Below are 15951 nucleotides of genomic sequence, written 5' to 3'. Positions count from 1 at the left end.
TTTTTCCTTTTTTGTTTAAAGAAGGAAAACAAAACTGAAAGTTTCATTTAAATTTCCAGTTTGGAATGAAAAATCAAAATATTTCATTTTGAACATGTCAAAAATGTTAAGTTTTTTACTACTTTTCCCCCCTTTTTAGTTAAAATTCTCTACTGGATTTGATCCAAATGCAGGAATAGTTTGCATGTTTTGAAATGTCCTTTTCCCTCAAACGTAGCATTCCCCAAAAGACTTTTATCAAGCTTGGGGCATAATAACTAGTTTGATGGGCTTTTCAATGCTGACTGGGACTTCTAGTGGGCTGGGATAGGTCTTCCAGTGCGTTTGGGGAGGATCTACTCTACAGATATTAATAAAAGGACTCTAGACTCAATCAAGGAATACAACATAATCTTAAGCCTTGTTGCTGTTCCCTGGCTGTGTTGCCCTCTAGATGGAGCAGTCTGCCTCACACCCATTCATCTGTGGCTGAGGTTTACAATGTTGCTGAGGACAGGAGGATGCAAAGTTTTTCAGAGGCATCTGCCATTCTTCAGCCGAGTATCCACGCCCTCTGTTTATTACTGCCCAGATGGCTTGTTGCAAAATAGATGTCAGTTTGTGCGCAATTAAAATAACTTGACTGGATTGATAACAGCTGTTGGGAAAGCCCCTGAATTCCTGAACTTGCATTTTAGTGTCAGCATATCAATGCCCAGCAGGCTAATGACATTGTAGAATGGCTTGTTGACTCATTTATAGTTTTGTAGTTTTATTGTTTCTAGGGTCGGAACGGACCTGAGTAGATCATCTAGTCCGACCCCCTGCCATGGCAGGAAAGAGTACTGGGGTCAAACAACCTCAGCAAGGTGTCTATCTAGCCGCCTCTTAAAGGCCCCCAGGGTAGGAGCCAGCACCACCTGGCTTGGAAGTTGGTTCCAGATCCTAGCCGCCCTGACAGTGAAGTGGCGCCTCCTGATGTCTAGTCTGAATCTACCCTCTGCCAGCTTGTGGCCGTTATTCCTGGTCACTCCTGGTAGTGCTTGGGGGAACAGGGACTCCCCCAGTGCCTGCTGGTCCCCCCTGACTAGTTTGTAACAGGCCACCAGATTCCCCTCAGTCTTCTCTTGTGGAGGCTGAACAGGTTCAGGTCCCGTAGCCTCTCCTCGTAGGGCCTGCCCTGCTGTCCCCTGATCATGCGAGTGGCCTCCTCTGGACCTTCTCCATGTTGTCCGCATCCCTCCTGTCCTGAAGTGCGGTGCCCAGAACTGGATGCAGCACTCCAGTTGCAGCCTGACCAGTGCTGCATAGAGGGGGAGGATCACCTCCCTGGACCTGCTTGAGATGCATCTGTGGATGCATGACAAGATGCGGTTGGCCTTCCTGACTGCCTTCCCACACTGCCGGCCCATGCTCATCTTGGCATCAGTGATGACTCCAAGATCCTTTTCTGCCTCTGCACCGACGAGAAGGGAGTTCCCCAGCCTGTAGGTATGGTGCTGGTTCTTCCTCCCCAGGTGCATCACTTTGCACTTGTCGGTGTTGAATCCCATCCTATGCTCATCCGCCCACCCCTGTAACCTGTCTAGGTCTGATTGCAGCCTATTCCTCTCTTCTAGCATGCCCATGTCCCCCCATATCTTAGTGTCATCAGCAAATTCGAACAGGGTGCTTTTTACCCCCTCGTCCAAGTCACTGATGAAGATGTTGAACAGCGCGGGCCCGAGGACCGGGCCCTGGGGGACCCCACTGCCCACATCCCTCCAGGTCAAAAATGACCCGTTCACCACCACTCTCTGGGTGCGGCCCTCCAGCCAGTTGGCAACCCATTTGACTGTGTGGGTGTCGACACCACAGCCCCCCAGTTTCTTAATGAGAACAGGGTGAGAGACATTGTCGAAGGCCTTCTCAAAGTCCAGGAAGACTATGTCCACTGCTACCCCTCCATCTAAGGATTTGGTGACCTGGTCATAGACAGCCACCAGTTTGGTCTGACAGGACCTGCCGCTAATGAACCCATGTTGGTTGCCCCTGAGCATAATCTTCCCTACTGGCCCCTCATGGACATGTATCAGAATAATTTTCTCAAAAAGCTTGCCCAGGATCGAGGTAAGACTAACTGGCCTATAGTTTCCTGGGTCCTCCTTCCTCCCTTTTTTGAAGATGGGAACCACGTTGGCCCTCTTCCAGTTCCCTGGCACCACACCAGAGCACCACGAGTGCTTGTAAAGCTGTGCCAGGGGTCCTGCAAGGACCTCAGCCAATTCCCTCAGTACTCTAGGGTGGAGATCACCCAGACCAGCTGATTTGAATACATCCAGTCCCTCCAGAAGTTCCCTGACTAGATCCTCACTGACCCTCGGCCTAGGTGCGCCTCCCCTTTTGTTAGGAGACATTCCTGGATGCTTTGGGTGAGCCATGGGGGCTTTTGCGCCCTCCTGCCCCCTTTGATCCGTGTTGGGATTACCTCCCTTTGGGCTTGGAGGATCGTCTCCTTAAGGAGCAACCACTCTCCTTGGACACCTGGCTCCCCTCCCCTCCGGGACCTCAGTGCTTCCCCGACTATTCTCCTTAGCTTGTTGAAGTCTGCCCTCCTGAAATCTAGGGCTGTTGCCTTGCTGCAGGCCTTGGCCACCTTGTGCTGGATGGTGAATCCCAGCAGGTGATGATCACTGTCGCCCAGGTGGTCGAGCACCCTCAGCCCCCTCACCAGGTTGTTTCCCATGGCCAGGACCAGGTCCAACAAGGCGTCTCCCCTGGTGGGGCTGTGCACCTCCTGGGTTAGATGGAGGTCCTGCATTTTGGCTAGGAACTTACGTGAGCGGTCAGACCTGGCTGACTGCCCTTCCCAGGAGATATCTGGAAAGTTCAGGTCACCCATGATGACCACGTCCTTTGACCCAACTACCTCCATGAGCTGACTTAAGAATTCCTGGTTGAGCTCTTCCCCTTGGTTGGGAGGTCTGTAGTAGACCCCACTGTTAAGTCTCTTTCCCCTCAATTGCCTTGTATTCTAACTTCAGAGTGCCCCTCCTCTGATTCTTTGTTAATTAATGAGGATGTGTATTCCTCCTTAATATAGAGTGCCACGCCCCTGCCTTTCCTTCCTATCCTGTCCCTCCTGTACAGCCTATAGCCCATGACATTCACCGCCTAGTCATGCGTTGGGTCCCACCACGTTTCAGTGATCCCCACTATGTCCGGGTTGGAGTCAGCTAGCAGGAGGGTGAGCTCCTCCTGCTTGTTTCCCATACTATGAGTGTTTGTGTAGAGGCATTTGAGGCCTCCTGTGGATGTGTCCACTGGCCCCTAATCTCAGCATTGCCCTGGCCCCTGTCGCTTACCTGTGTATATGTTCTGCTCGTCAGTCTAGGCTGAGCTGTACTTGTTCGGGTTTTTGTTCAACACAAATTCCCCCGCAAATGAGGGTGAGAGTGGTTTATATCATTATGGATCCTTTGTCCTAGTCTTCTGCAATATTAAAATGAAGTTTGTCATGGAGAAGTAAGGCAGGAAGGGACCTCAAGAGATCATCTGGTCCAGCCAGGGATTGAACCTAGATCGGTGTGAGGCAGACTGATGTCATTTTGGACCCTCAGGACTTTCCAGTGTTGGCAAAGTCTACAGTTTAAGTTTACAGACACTGCTTTTACTTTCATTTTTTCAGGGGAAAAGCTAGTGAGCAATGATGTTCTCCTCTAGAATAGGGGAACTACAGATTGCATACTTAGGCTTGGTGGTATTTTTTTTCCCCTGTGAAAAATATTGTTTATCTGTTGAAACACTGAAAATCCCAAACCTGAAAAACGTTAAGCTGCAAGTTGTCAAAAGGCAAGGGACATAACTCTCCCCCCACCCCATTTTGGATTTTTTTGTTTTTAGTGTGTGTGGGGGGGGGAACTTGGAGGAAAATTTCCACTTTCCAAGACAAACTTGTATTTCTCCAAAAGCCCAATTTGCCGTCATAGAATTTTTTAAAGAGACATTTCTTTAATACCCGCCTCTGGGCTGCTGGGGCAGCTGCTCAGGTGGAGGTGATTGCTTTGGGAAAGGACAGGTGACAGCAATTCCAACACCTTCGCTTGGGGGAAGGCAAGATCTAGCAGAAACTGTGGACCCTTCTCAGTTAGTTGCACCCAATTTATAGGCCACAAAATCTGGTGCTGGGCCCCAGACTGAGAGAGATTTGCAGTCCTTGCAGACTCTGTACAAGAAACCTAGGGGCATAGAGCAGAATCCAGGGAAAAGAGTCATCTTTACACAGAAAAGACATCCCTGCTTTAAAGAAGTAGGGTTGTGTGCTACTAACCCCGCATGGGGCAAAAAAGAGTTAAGGAGTTGCTGCAGTCCTGAGCAGCCCCACTTGATCACACCTGCAAGGCATATGGGGACTGGAGGAAGAATTCAAATGAGAAGAAGCTCAGTTTGATAAGAAGCAGCTGTATAGCCTTTATGGGAGGAGAGTTGTCTGAGGATAGGACTTGCTTGCAGTGCTGTGGAGTTTCTGAACTGTCTGAGGTGAAGGTGAGCATTTCCTGATGGCTGACCAGAGGGCACTGAGTTCTTTCTAAAGGCTTGGGGGGAAAAAAAAAAAAAAAAAAAAAAAAAAAAAAAAAAAAAGGGGGGGGGGGGAGAAAAAAAAAAAAGGCTTGTGGATGGGTCACTGCTGTGTTGTCTCCCCCAGGGCTTGGTTTCAGAGCTGCTCAGCTAGAAAGTGCTAAGCTCTGCCTTTGGACTGGTGAAGTAGCAACTCTCCTGGTGGGAGTCCCTGGCCCTCACTGCAGTGATGGTGCTTGAGGAGAAAGAGACTCTTCATAAGTACCTACAGGCACTTGGAAATAGCCATGCTTTTTTTCAGACAGAAATAGCCAGAAAGTATCCTAGAGTGGAAACAATTCTTCTGAAAAAATGGCTTTGCAGCCACTGGGTATTAACTATGCCTTCTGAGTTAAGGGAAACCTTAAACCAGGGGTGGGCAATTATTTTGGGTGGAGGGCCACTTACTGAGTTTTGGCAAGCCATCAAGGGCCACATGACGGGTAGCCCAGGGCAGATTAATATTAATTTTCTAACTTTTTGAGGGGCCCTGCGGGCTGGATAGAATGGCTTGGCAGGCCACATCTAGCCCACCCCTGCCTTAAATACACATGCCTGGTCTTGGATGTGACCAATCAAGTACCTGGGTCACGTGCCAAAATTGTCATGAGTATGAAGGGCTGCATGGAGGAAGCTGCTGCAGTGCACAACAGCAAACCATCAATACTATCAAGTGCGGTGATGATGCTACATCTTTTTGAAGGCCCATCTGCTGCCATTCTCCTATCCAGTCCTTCTGGAGAACTCTTACAACAGATGCAAGTATATTAGCAGTGAGTTAGGGCAAGCTACATGGATATAACATTCCCTCTACACTGATGGATTTGAGTGTGTTTTTACAGTTATAGTGGGCAATTGGCAATATGTAGACACAGGGTTTCAGTCCCAAGAGTAAAGGTTTGCAAGATCAGATGCTAGGAACCCCGTCCTAGGTTGGGTCCCTTCTGCAGTCCCAAAGCCTTGCTGACAGAATTACTGCTATAGCAGAGGTGTTACTGGTCATCTGTCCAGACTGCCTCTCCTTCCTGGGAAGCCCAGTGCCCCGCACCACTAACAAGTGTAATGCTCCCTGAACAGCTTCTTGAGGTACTGATTTGCAGGGAACTTTGAAAGGGCGTCTGGGAGGCAGAGAGAACGCTTGCAGAAGGGGCAGAACATCATAATCCCAGAGGATGTTTAGTCTTTTTGTTTTGTGACTATTTCTCTGAGTGGAGGCCAATGTGGTTGTGACTGCTGTCAGATCAAATGCTCCAAGCAGATTGCTAGGGCTGCCTGCTCCAGTATGTAAGCTGATGGCCATGTATAACGGGGCTGTCCAACTTGTGGTTTAGTGGCTCCTGTCCAGGTGCAAATTCACTCCTTCCACCCTTGCTGCTGCTGGCTCTGGGGTCTTTAGGCTCCCTGTTCTTCCTCTGACTTGCATTTCTTGCCTTTGCCCTTGGGGCTGAAGCAGCATGGTATGGTGGGGCTCAGGGAATCTATAGCTCAGGGAAGGGACCCAGGGATGCTTGTGTGGCATGGCATGGTAGGAAGGTGCCAGTGATGCTGTTGAGGGGCCCACATGGCTTGAGACCTAGGAGGCCTGTGACCCACATGGGTATGGCCCCTGGCTGCTGCAAAGTTGAACAGCCCTCATGTATAACACATATATCCAAGTTCAATGCAGCTTATTGAAGGAAACTTATATCCTGGTAGGGACATGGGACATAATGAATTGCTGAGTCCAGTTCCCTGCCAGTGCAGACCATGTGCCATACACTCCCATTCAGAAACCTATTATGTTCCACCTTGAAAAAGTAATAGGCCTTTTTCTACCCACTGTTCCCACTGAAAGGTTGTTGCAGAACCTCCTGGCTCTGGTTTACAGCCTTCTGATTTCTCATCTGGGTTAATCATGGCCATGATTTGTAGCCGCTGCTCCTTGTGTAACCATCACTCTTAGATTTAACTAGATCGCTATGCCTGACTTTACCCCCAGTGTAGTTGTGCACAGCAGGAGTCCAGTGACAGTGGGAAGATGTGATGGGGAGGTGCCTCCTGTGCTATGGGCGGTGGTTAGTGGGTAAATGGCTTCATCCTCATGTGACCTTCTTCTTTCCACTTCACATCAACAGTAACACTACCTTTGAGGAACCCCTTAGCTAGCAAAATCAGCCCTGCTCAAGATGGATAATCCAATTAAACATGCCCTGTGTAAAGGGGGCTTTGTTGCCTTCGCCATGTCCTCCTGAGTCTGCCACCTCTGCTCATGTTTCCTTTACTGTCTCCAGAGCTATAGTCTCTGACAATCCCAATGTGGCCTCTAGATGCTGATCCAAATCCTTTGCCTCTGATTTTTCTCTGAACCATTGCCAACCTTGTGCTGTGCACTTATGGTGCTATCTGGCATGATCTGTAGGACAGCAAATGGTAGGAACTTAGTTCAGCTTTCCATAAGAGAAGCAATTTCTCCTTCCTTCCCTGGTTGGGTTATTCCATTATTCACATCTCTTGCTTTGTTCTGTTATACCATCAGACCTTTAATTCTTCCACAGCATTGAAGCAAATACTAGCCAGGTTGACCAAGCACTCTGAGCCTGTCTCATAGGCCCAGGAGGAACAGACATTATACACAAACCAGTTTAAGTGATCAGAAACTAGTTTCAATCTGTAACAGAACATAAGTTCTGTGCACATAAATCAGCTTAAAAATGGCTGAAACTGGTTTAAGATAAACCTGGTTGAATATCGTATCAGACTTAACTGATATGGGTCAAACTGGTTTATGCAATGTCTGCCCCAGAACCCTTCTTGGTTTAAGTTAAACCAGAGTCCCCCAGCACCCCAGATAGTATACCCCAGCCCACTGCTGCAAAGCATCTGCTAGAACAGAACAAGGTTGGCTCCACCCCTCTGCTTCCTAGCCAGAGCACTATCATTGCTCTGGCTGGCTGAGGGATGGCTGCAGCTGCTGAGCTTCCCTATAAACCCCCCCCCCCCCCAGTTGCTTCAGCAGGGATCCCCCCTCCTGCCCCTCTCCCACAGGAGGGACCCAAGCACAAGGATGCGGCAACTGGCTATGCACCTCCCTCCCTCCCTGCTACTGCTGAGAGGTATCTGTGTGGGTCTCCAGTTTCACTGGAACAAAGGGCAGACGGCTAGTGGCTTGCAAATGCACCCTGCAGATAAGAAGAGCTTGAAAGTAATGAGAGATGTTTTCTTTTGGCGGGCTTGATGGGCTGATAAACCTCTCTTCTGACAAGCAACCTGCTGGTTGCAAACTGTCAGTTTTCAAGAGGGGTCAGAAAAAGGTGTTAGAAATGACCTGGTTTGCAGACAGTCTGAAGAAGCAGGGAGAGGAAATTGAAAGGCTCAGTATCACCAACAAATATAGGGTCTGGCAACACTCCTGTCCCTTAAGCAGCAAGTGGGGGGGAAAATCCTGGGAATGCAGGCAGGGTGGGGGTTCACACCCCTCCCTAATCAATGTGTCCTTTTGGGGCCTGGCTGCACCCCTTCCCTCCCCCAGCTCAGCAGTGTGGAAGGGAAGGGAGGGCTGCTCTAGCGCCCCAAGGCTTCTAGCCTGAGCCACTGAGCATGTGCCTGTATTTCTGGAATGAAAAGGGAACGTCTATCCACCTCCAAATCAGTTCAAGCATTGCAGGTTAGAATAACTTACAAAGACTGCATCAATTCAGGCTCTGGCTTTTCGAATGTCTGTCCCTAACCAGGGTATTTCAAATTAGAATTAAGTTGGGACTCTCTCTCTCTCTCTCTCTCTCTCTTTTCCAAGAGTTCCTGCAACTTCACCTCAGGCCACTTGCTGGAGCACGTTAAAACTGGGCTCTTCTGGGATGTTCTCTGCAAGCAACTTGGAAGTGTCTATGTTACTGCAAGGAAGTAGAGGCTAGTGGAAGCTGTTGTCCTGAGACCAGAGGTGTGCACTTTGCTAACCGTGCAGGTAAGTGGCATCTTGAAAACCTGATTTTTTTTTTTTTTTTTTTTTCCCTTTGGGATATTTAACAGAGGAGCTGTACTGGGATGATTGCTGGACTACTTGCATGTTTACAACTCATTGCAGTGGCAGGGCACTGGTGAACCCTCATCTCCTTGGTATTTTTTTTTTTTTATGTTGTGTTCTAGGTTATTGCTGGCACTTCTGGTTTTATGCCTTACAGCTGTGTGTGAGGGTACAGAGCAGCAATTTTAGGGATTTCTTGGTAAATGGTTGCCTGAGAACATGGGGGGACTGGGCTCAGTGGCCCAGTGCTGTTGTCTACCTTGTCACTGCACCAGTAGAGTTTCCAGTGGTAAAAGGTCAGCCTACATGTGGGATGTGTTTCACAAATTTTGAGAGTCCAAACTTTCTTGTGTGAAAATAAAATCCTGTTGAAACCAATGGGAATCTTCTTTGGGAAAGACTAATGACAAATTCCCAAATATCGGGAATACTACTTTCAGGTTTATTTTGAGAGTGTAATAGAAGCCTGCACTACTAATGAATGCAACTTAGAGGTAGTGAAGCTTTTGATACTGAAGTGAACTTAAAGCCACTAGATGGGGCTGCAGAACACAGACTATATTTAAACATGGCCTAGGTGTCTCTCAGCAGGCCTCAGGTTTTCTCCCTGGCTCTAAATACTAGCTTCTCCCCTCTGCAATGGAGGGAGGAAAATGGTCCCTATTGGAAAAAGACTTTTTTAAATTTGAAAATGCAGCAGTATAATGGCATATACCACTTACTTACAGTTAGTGCAGCTCTGTTTTAATTGAATATTTTTGTAGTGTTATAGCAAATCTTGTTTTTAAAGTTGAGTAGGAAGAATATACATTTCTTTAGTATGTTCCAGCCTGAAAAGGGAATATCAGACCGTGATCAATCTATTGTGTAGGAGGGATAGAAACTACATGAAACTGGGGTCTACTGTGTCCACTTCCTTTTGTAACGATATGAAATGGGAAGAGCTGTTCACTGTACAGCCCTTGTTCAGGGTTTTACAGAGTTCAAGAATCATGCTAATAAAGGATGAAGAAATGTCAGCTCTTCCTGTCGTGCACTACAAACATATACATGTTGCATGGGCTTTTTGCATGCAACTCTCAGGGGTCACTTTTAAAGCCTGTACCTCCAGTTTAGGATACAAGTTGGATGTAGTTGCCAGGAGGGAAACTGGAAGAAACCTTCTGCTGAAAGGTTATACTACTTGGTGTGAGGTGTCTTGTCATGTCTATGCCTTCTGCAGGGGCACCAAGGGAGTGTAGTTAAGTGTCTCATTGAGAACACAGGAATATGATTTTTTTTTTTTTTTTCCCTCTTTCCTCCCTAGCAGGTTACAGGCCCACGCTGAAGAGCACCCCTGTAAACCCGGCTGCAATCAGGTACCTTATTACTCCTAGCTAGGGAAATCAAAGGCAGCAGGGTGTTCTGCTAACCATGTTGCTCTCCTCTAGGTTGCTGACTACGGCATATTGGTTTCCTTAGCCTCACTTGCTCATCATGCTCAGGTCAGAACTTTGACCTCTTATGTACCAAGATTTTTCTGGTATTTGGGTGTTTTATACAGCACTGGTAGGGCCCATTGTGTGGAAAAAGTTCCCTTAAAAGAATGGAGGAGGCTGTGCTTTTCCAAAGCAACCTGGGATCCAGGGATGGTTTATTCTCTTTTAAGTTGTGTAAGACTTCGCTCTGCATTGTGACTTTCAGTTAGAGGCTGCTACCACAGGTACGGTGACAGTAAATGAGTAGCATATATGATGGGTCAGGTTCACTCGCTGTGTTCTGAGCTTCTGCCAACAACCTCTGTGGCATGGACTTGACCCAGCCAGGGTGTGCAGGACCAGAGCACCTACTGGATGGGGGGGCTCACGCTAAACTGTAAAACTGCCCTCTGGTTGCAGGGTGGCACCATCAGAGGGCTCTAGAGATGCCGCTTTCTGTGCAGTTACTTCACTATCACATCTACACACCCATGTGTCCACAGAGGCCCATTGTCCCACTTTTTCTCAACGCAAGCCACAGGGAAGAACTCTATCTTTCCCATGACACAATGGAATGATAAATATTTTTAAATTGATTTTGATTTCTCTCTTGTTCTTTGTTTTGCGAGTCTATAAGCTATGAGGCTTGTTTTGTGCTTTCCTGGATGACTTCAATGAGTCAAATGAAAAAGCTGCAGTGAGAAGAAGCTTTTTCCTAGCATGGGATATGGGTGAGCAAACGGAAGCAGAGCTTAAATTATTTTTATGAACAAGAAATGCACTCCCAGGGTGGAGCAGTCCAGCTGCCAAACACATTCTGGAAAGGCCTGAGCTAATCTTGGGTTGGAGCTGGAAGGCATTACCTCCATGTGGATTTGCTCAATGGTCAGAGCTGCAGCAAGCTCATTATTGCTATTGAATACTGCTTTGAATATCGAGGAGCCTATGCTAAAGGCAATGTTGTCTAAAATTCAGGGCCTTGCTAGATGCGTGATGCCAGCCAGGTCTAGTTGCTCAGTCTGTTCTATGCACACAGGCAAGACGCAAATGTATGCTTCTGTTTCCCTGAATCCTGTAGAAGCAAACATGAGACGGTTTCCTTGCTTATAATTTCCAAGCCTGCTCCTCAAGGTGTTTCATCCTCTGCTCTTAAACTGACGGCTCAGCTCTGAAAACACGGAGTCGCATTCTACTGCTGAAGTGCCTTCCTTTCTTCATCCAACTCTTATGCAATGGCTTTTGAATATTGAGGAAAGTGAAGACTTCTGTGACTGTCACCACAATAAGCCTGTGCACAGGACAAGAAACAGAAGTGAAAAAGACCATTTCCTGTTCAGAGTGGAACTGAAGCTGGAATAACCACAGCTTTTGCCTGGGAGCTAGGAGGTGGAACCCCCTATGACCAGGCAGAGCAAACACCCTGTATGTAGGGGCCCCACATGGGGATTTGGGAGGATGGGATGAAGAGGGGCCCGAGGCATCTGCACCACTGGTGCATAGCTGCTGCCGTGAACTGCTGTAGTTTGGTCTATTGTGCCTCCTCACAAGGGGTGGTGACTGTGGCGTCTGCTTAGGATTGTCATGCCCGTCAGTCCAAATGTCACGAGTCGGGCCCTGGAAAATCATGAGACTTGGCTTAAAATTAGACTTCAAACAAAAACCATGGATGCCTCTTATTTTTACCTTTTTTTTGTTTCTGTGCCTTTAGGGTGTACTTGGGTCCATTCCAAGCTTTATCTCTGCAACCACCTACATTAGAAACTTGTCTGTCTGTCTTTGTCCATAAACTTTCTCCTAATGTTGTCTGAGAAGCCTCTGGAAGCACTATGCTGGTCATTAGTGTGGCGTCCAGGTCAACTGGTCATGGTCTGGGCTGACGCAATCAAGCAGGTGGGGGCTAGTGGTGAGGAGTCAGGCGGTTAATACTTGTATGGTTGCAAAAAACCCCTTTTTTACTTTTCCTTTACTTACACCACCAGGTAACAGTAGTGTAGCGCAGGTCAAGCTTGGTTACAATGACAGCTGTAAAATGAACTCGAACTAATGGATAGCTAGTAGACGGAGACCAACGAGTTGTTGGTCAGAAGAAGTTGAGGGTGGGCTATGCCGGGAGATAGCGGTGGTGGAGAGATGGTCACAAATGGCCAGCCTGTGAGGTAGCTCTGGGCTCATGCGAACCAGGTTTCTGTGAGAGCTGGTCTCCACCTTGGGTGGAAATGCGCTGGCTTAAATACTTTCCAGGTAGCCAATCGTATGGTTCTCTTTTTGGAAAGTTCTAGTCAGATTACATAATGATAGTCTGCCTAGTGCATGACTGGGCATGCGTGCTTTGCCAATTCAAATACCTCACTCAAATTACGTACTGAACACGTGTGGGGCATGTTTGGACATGTGTGCTGGCTTTAGGGGCTTTCCACTTGCATGCTCGCACTAGTTTCTTTTAACTCTGTGTTACCAGCATTCTTTTTAATTCTGGTTCAGACATGCCCCTTGCTGGTAACACAAGGGTTAAAACGCATCTTTGTCCTCTACGTTGTCTTGGTTGGACAGGCGGGTATATACAAAAACAGAAAGCGTCAGTAATTTTCATTTAAAAAATTGAAAGACACAACAAACTATGGAAATTACTACAACTAGGATGAATAAAAAGGATAACAGTGGGGTAAGCAAGTTTTTTAACAACCACGATAAGGCATCCCAACCTAACCACTTAAGCACTCTGGATAACCACCCTTGTCCAATGTCGGAGATGGCATTGACATCTTTAGCAATCTTCCGGATTTCGGTAATTTGATTTTGAAGGGAAAGGGAAACATTGGGAATGACAATACAACACGTTGCGTGACAAATTTAAATACTGACAAAGGCTTCCATGTTGGATAAGCAGGGCATCTAGGGCAAGGTGGTTTTGTATGGTCATTTGGGCAGTTGCCTGTAATTGTTGGTCTAACAAGTTTGAGGCTGGTCACAGTGCGATTGGCGAGAAGTTTGACCTGCTTGGCGAGTTGGGCAATAGCTATTCGGGTTTTGGTGATTTCCGGGGCCCCAAACGAAGAACGCTTTGAGGGCCCAACTAAGGTCTTGGGTGACTCTTTCCCCATATGTGAGTGAACTCCATGCTGGGGTGGTGCAGCGAGTGTGGCAGTGGAGGGTTAAACTTGGGGGATGGGCAGTCAGGGCTTGTAAGGGTGGACAAAAAGAAACGGAGCTTAAAAAACATTGCAAACCAGAAAGTGTGGCAGGTAAGGTGGTATACAGTCGTCCGTCTGAACATGCCCAAATGAGGCCGAATGGCGCAGGTGTGGTGAGCTCTGAACATGTGCCGGAGAACTGGAAGGCTTGCCTAGCTCGTTCGGGTGGACCAGACTGCCGAAAGAGGAAGGTAACACCGTGGCAGGCGGCGCTTAACAATGCTGCTCATAAAATAGGATGATAAAACCCGAACCAGGAGTTACTTCCGAAAGGACCTGGGCGGGCTAAGTCAATGGCTAGGGAAGTGTTCCAACAGATTAAAGGAGTGGGTTTGATGAAGGGGGGAAAAGGTGGGGTTGCGGCATGTGGTTTTGTTACTGTTGGGTGTAAGCATGAGATACCAAGGTGGAGTGATCGAGTGGGGGTCCCAGGTGAGTGACATGTCTGGGTGGGACCAGTCAATACCCTGTGGGTTGATTCCCCAGGGAATGAAGGAAAGGGGACATGGACTCCGGCCTTCCTTACAGGTAGTATCTTTGTCGTAGAACTTAAAGGTGTTAGAGAGTTTAGCAAGGGTAAAGTTGGTCCACGTATAAACAAGTGTATAAGAGGTACCGTCCTGCAGTGGTGTGGAAACATTACCTGGGTTGCCAACAATTCAAACACCGTTAAACCAATTTGAGACGTTAAATGGCGAGAGATCTGGGATAAGAACTGGGTCGTTGACGGATAGGGGGATTCGGAGATGTGCAGTTAGGCCATCTCCTGTCTTGCCATCTCCTGAGGCATTGGCCCAAAGTGATAACAAATATAGAACCGTATTGTCTGGACGACTGGGCTCGGCAACCAGTGTGGCGGACTGTGGGGTGAGGGTAAACATGACTAACATATAACACAAAGACAAAGTCACGAAAGTATTAGCCAGCATCATCTCGGTCCCCTCTCGGGCCTGCTGTTGCTTCCACTTAGAGGTGAGTAGTGTCTCCTATCGCTTCCGATGAAATCGTGACAATGGAGCGGGGTGGCACACCCTCCTTTGACTGTTGCTGGAACTGGGAGGTGACTGTCACACACTCTGGACCACTGTGACTTGGAAAACAAACAACACACAGACAACTTTTATTCTTAATTTTGGTTAATTAGTAGCTAGTGAGGATTGTCTAGCCAGCCAGTTGTGGTGGACAAGGATATTCCGTCCACTGTCCTCTGGAGTCACCATATAGGTGTTGGGGTAAGGTTCAGATGTTTGGATTGTTCCTTTTAGCACTCACGGATGCCAAGTCTTTCCAGGAACAAAGGTTTGTGGGTCCAGCGCACCTTGGAGACTGCTCGTAGGATGGCACTTTTCTTCTGCGCAGGCTTCACAGGCTTGTGTTACTCATTCCCAATCTGCACAAGATCCTTACATTGGTTTTCCCTCTGACTTTTGGTGCCATCATGAGCGGCAAGTTCAGGGGCCTGGGTGGCCCCAATTTTCATGAAGCCAGGACAGGTAGGGGTCTGTGCACACTCTGGGGTTGGTGCCCTCAACAGTAAGGACACAGTCGGTGTGGAGCGGGTCCCGATAGTTTCATGGACTGGATTGGTTGATGCGACGTGAGATCTTGTATGTCTTATAAGTGGTAGCATGGTGAAAGTGGACAGCATCTCCCATATTTCTTTCCAGGTGTCTGTGTGTTCGGTGGGTGAGGCGGTGCCTGTTGCTACTTTATAGATGACTTGGGAGTCCGCCGCCATGACGGGGACGGGTAGGGTCCCACTGTTTTTTCGAGACGGTGGCGGATCATGTTTCTGAACCTGAGGAGTTCGTTCTTTTGCATGGAGGCGCATCCTGCCCACATCTTTGCATCGTGGGGTTTACAATAATATCCAAAGCCTCCTCCATGACGAGTTGTCCTGTCTGATGCCATCCAGGCAGGGGCAGTGGTATCATACAGAATAGGGTTAGTTGGTGTGGCTTCAGTAGGGGTGAGGTTCTTGTGTTGCCAACTGTGCCAGTGGTATAAGTGGTTGAGAACTAGTGTGCTCCATGTTGTGGGCTCCCCTTGGAAGTTGGGGTCTGGCCAGTCGTGAAGCAAACGCAGCAATAGGGTCACGCCTACAGCTTGAAGCTTTCGTTTTGCGGTCGCTAGTTGTGTGGCCAGGAGGACTTTTTTTTCTACTGTGCCATAATGGTGTTTGAGCAGTTTGTATGGTGTGGTGAGCAGTATAGACTAGCTCTTCCTGTATATTGTGCGCTGTTGTAAACAAGTGCTCTTCAGTGTACCCAATCATGATGGTCATCGGTGCTGTTAGATCGATGGCACGCAGAGGGGTGTTCTTTACAGTCGGTAACAATTCTTGGAGGGCTTTAGTATCTCATGGAGTCCATGGGACTTTGAGTTTTTGTTTCAGATTTGTTTTTGGACCTGTGCAAGTACAGGTAGGTGCTTCAGCTTGGTATAATAGCAGAGCCAATTTAGGCGTCCAAGGAGGGACTGGAACTCAGTTTTTGTTGTCGGTGTTCTGTCTTCCCATGTGGTGATTGTCGAGTTGTTTGTGAGCTGCTCCGTGGCGGGTAGTCCTGGTGAAGGTCATCCGGAGAAAGATGATGCTGTCAGTGGGCTTGAGGCAAGATTTTGTTGTGTTGACTGTCCAGCTGTCATTGGTAAGGTGCTGTACTAGATCTTTGGTAACCTTCCGTACTGTTGTTTCTTCCCGTCCCATGATGGCTATGTCGTCCACATA

General features: G+C 47.9%; 1 long non-coding RNA gene across 1 annotated transcript in view; it reads left to right on the top strand.

Annotated features, from left to right (window-relative positions):
• The first annotated feature begins 4456 nt into the window (after positions 1–4456).
• LOC149872236 (uncharacterized) overlaps positions 4457–15951 on the top strand; it is a 39194-nt gene continuing 27699 nt past the window's right edge. Inside the window, exons 1-2 of the long non-coding RNA XR_016440599.1 lie at positions 4457–4503; positions 8348–8515. This is a non-coding gene — a long non-coding RNA (uncharacterized LOC149872236). The remainder of the gene's footprint in view (positions 4504–8347; positions 8516–15951) is intronic.

This window comes from Crocodylus siamensis, chromosome 2 (genome assembly GCF_052110815.1).
Source record: "Crocodylus siamensis isolate JL-2025a chromosome 2, ASM5211081v1, whole genome shotgun sequence".
NCBI lineage: Eukaryota > Metazoa > Chordata > Crocodylia > Crocodylidae > Crocodylus > Crocodylus siamensis.
The sequence above is the reverse complement of the archived record's forward strand: the minus strand, read 5'-3'. Positions and strand labels throughout refer to the sequence as shown.